Below are 3,618 nucleotides of genomic sequence, written 5' to 3' on the forward strand. Positions count from 1 at the left end.
CCCATTTCCTTCTTCATCCTCTACTCTTATCTCTCCTTTAAGAAGGGTTAATGTTCTGTAAAGTTTACATTGTCCACAAAGGGTTAAAAGCTGCTACAAACTGCCAGGTGGGACAGCAGCCGACTCCTCACTGCACCTTGCCCCCCTCTTCCTCACAGGCCCAGCTGTGCCGACAGCACATGATATCAAGTTTCAAGATAACAGTCCCCAGCAGGGCTCTCTCCTCTCTCTCTCTCCGAGGGGGTTTACCTGGTACATGGCTATACAAATTCCCGGTGCTTCTCTCTCTCCTCCACCCTTGGGCCGGGCCCACCTCATGGCTATGTGGCTTCCCCTGCCCTGCCCAGCAGCAGACAGCTGGGCAGGGGAGGCTTGACCTGCTTCCGTCACTGAAATCCCAAGAGGGCTTCCCAGGGGAGCAGCTCTGCTTTTAACCCCTGTGTGTTCTCAGAGGCAGATCCAAATCCCAGTGGTCAAACCAGGTGCCAGTATTAAAATCTGAACACCTATTGGGCTGACCACAGCATCCCAGAAATCCCATTTCCTGTCAAACCACCATACACAGGAAAACCGGATTTTTGGACGGTGTAGATCCGATGGCCTGGTACATCAGAGCCACAAAAATACGACGCCTTAGTTGATTCTGGTGCACAGTGTACCCTGATACCATTGGGGCATGTGGGGGCAGAACCTGTTTCCATTGCCGAGGTGAGGGGGGATCCCAGCAATTGACCCCGTTGGAAGCTGAGGTGAGCCTGACTGGGAAAGAGTGGCAGAAACATCCTATTGTGACTGGCCTAGAGGCCCCGTGGATTCTGGGCATTGACTTCCTCTGGAAAAGCTTTACAAAGACCCAAAGGGACTCAGGTGGACTTTTGGAATAGCTGCTGCAGAGACAGAGAACATGAAGCAGTTGAACACTTTGCCTGGACTATCAGAAAACCCATCTGCAGTAGGACTTCTGAGGGTAGAACAGCAACAAATACCAATTGCCACCTCGACAGTGCACCTCTGGAAGTATCAGACAAATCGGGATGCCGTGATCCCCATCCACAAAATGATCTGCAAGCTGGACAGCCAAGAAGTAGTAATCAGCAAAACCCACTCACCCTTCAACAGTCCCATCTGGCCTGTGCACAAGTCTGACAGAGAATGGAGATTGACTGTGGACTATCGTGCATTGAATGAAGTGACTCCACTGCTGAGCTCTGCCGTGCCGGACATGCTGGAACTCCAGTACGAGCTGAAGTCCAAGGCAGCAAAGTGCTTTGCCACCATTGACATTGCTAACGCGTTTTTCTCCATTCCTCAGGCAGCAGAAGGCAGGCCTCAGTTTGCTTCACCTGGAGGGGAGTGCAGTACACCTGGAACCGACTGCCCCAGGGGTGGAAGCACAGCCCCACCATCTGCCAGGGACTGATCCAGGCTGCACTGGAAAAGGGTGAAGCTCCAGAACACCTGCAGTATATTGATGACATCATTGTGTGGGGGAACATGGCGATGGAAGTGTTTGAGAAAGGAGAGAAAATCACCCAGATTCTCCTGAAAGCCGGCTTCTCCATCAAGAAGAGCAAAGTAAAGGGACCTGCTCAAGAGATCCAGTTTCTGGGAGTGAAGTGGCAAGACGGATGGCGTCAGATTCCCACCAATGCTATCAAGAAGATCACAGCGATGTCTCCACCCACCAATAAGAAAGAAACACAAGATTTCCTAGGTGCCATAGGCTTTTGGAGAATGCACATTGCTGAGTACAGTCAGATCGTGAGCCCTCTTTACCTGGTCACCTGCAAGAAGAACGAGTTCCACTGGGGCCCTGAGCAGCAACAAGCCTTTGCCCAGATCAAGCAAGAGATTGCTCATGCAGTAGCCCTTGCCCAGTCAGGACAGGACCAGAGGTGAAGAACGTGCTCTACTCTGCAGCCGGGAACCATGGCTTGTCCTGGAGCCTTTGGCAGAAGGTGCCTGGGGAGACTCGAGGCCGACCACTGGGATTTTGGAGTCGAAGCTACAGAGGGTGAGAAGCCAACTACACTCCCACAGAGAAGGAAATCTTGGCTGCCTATGAAGGAGTCCAGGCTGCCTCAGAGGTGATTGGCACGGAAGCACAACTCCTCCTGGCACCCCGACTACCGGTGCTAGGGTGGATGTTCAAAGGAAAGGTTCCCACCCCCCACCACACCACTGACACTACATGGAGTAAACGGATTGCTCTTATCCCACAGTGCGCCCGTATTGGAAACCTGAATCGCCCTGGGATTTTGGAGATAATTACAAACTGGCCAGAAGGTGAGAACTTTGGTCTTACTGATGAAGAGCAACAAGAACCAGTGACATGGGCTGAAGAGGCTCCTCCCTATAACCAACTGCCCCCAGAGGAAACGCGCTACGCTCTTTTCACTGACAGTTCCTGTCACATCACAGGGATGGACCAGAAGTGGAAAGCAGCCGTACGGAGCCCCACACGACAGGTGGCAGAGGCTGCTGAAGGAGAAGGTGGATCAAGTCAACTTACAGAACTCAGAGATGTTCAGCTGGCCCTGGACAATGCTAAGGGAGAGAAATGGCCAAAGCTCTACCTCTACACTGATTCATGGATGGTAGCCAATGCTCTGTGGGGATGGCTGGAGAGGTGCAAAAAGGCCAACTGGCAGCGTAGGTGTCACGGTTGGATGCTGGCACAATGCCAGTGCCCCGATGAAAATACATTCTCCCTGGTGTCTGCTGTGAGATGTGACCAGGAATAAGCAAAGCAGGCCCCCACTCAGAAATAAAGAAAAGAAACCTTTATTAACTAAACTAAAACTCTAAGTAACAAGAAACACACAGGGAAAATGAAAACTTTCCAAAAACATTTCCTCCCCCTCCTATGAAATTTCCAATACATCTACCCCCAAATCTCCAACTCTCGGTCCATCACCACGCTTTAGGTAATCAATTCTCAGTTCATCAAGGGGAGAGGAATCCTTCTTGTGCCATAGGCTTCCCCAGGAAACACCGCTGAAACTTCGTGTGTTTCCATGTCACTTGTGGCACCACCTGGAGAACATCTGCCATTGTGACATCTTCCTTCCATGCCCAGTGCTCTCACCACTGCACATGGACCAGAGCTGCTTCTAGGGTTGTCCTTTTAAGGATGCTTTGTCCCGTTCCAAAATGAGCACAGTCTCGCACCTTTGGGACACCTGTGCCCCCCAAATTTCAACCCCTGGGGCCCCAGGGTACCAACACTGAACCCTCTTGGCTCTGAGCCATTGCCTCCCCCTGGATGCAGTCTCTGTGTCACAGGAAACATGGTTCTGTCCATGGCTACACAAGAAAAGTCCAGCTAAGGCCACTCCATCATCTCTTCCCACCTAAGATTATTCTCTACTCTCCCGACATCTTTCACTTGCCCAGACCTTCACACTTGCACATTTTCTTCCTCCATTTCATCTCTTATCTCTCTTCTAGGAAAGGTTAATGTTCTGCAAAGATTTCCTTGTCCAAAAAAGGGTTAAAAGCTCAGGCTCTACCCGCCCAAAGCTCTCACAGCTGCCGGACCCAGGCTGTGCTGCCAGCACAGGATATCAAATTTCACCGTGGCACAGGCGCTCTGTCTCCCTCTCTCTGTCTCCTTGG

Source organism: Melospiza melodia (genome assembly GCF_035770615.1).
Source record: "Melospiza melodia melodia isolate bMelMel2 chromosome 7 unlocalized genomic scaffold, bMelMel2.pri SUPER_7_unloc_1, whole genome shotgun sequence".
NCBI lineage: Eukaryota > Metazoa > Chordata > Aves > Passeriformes > Passerellidae > Melospiza > Melospiza melodia.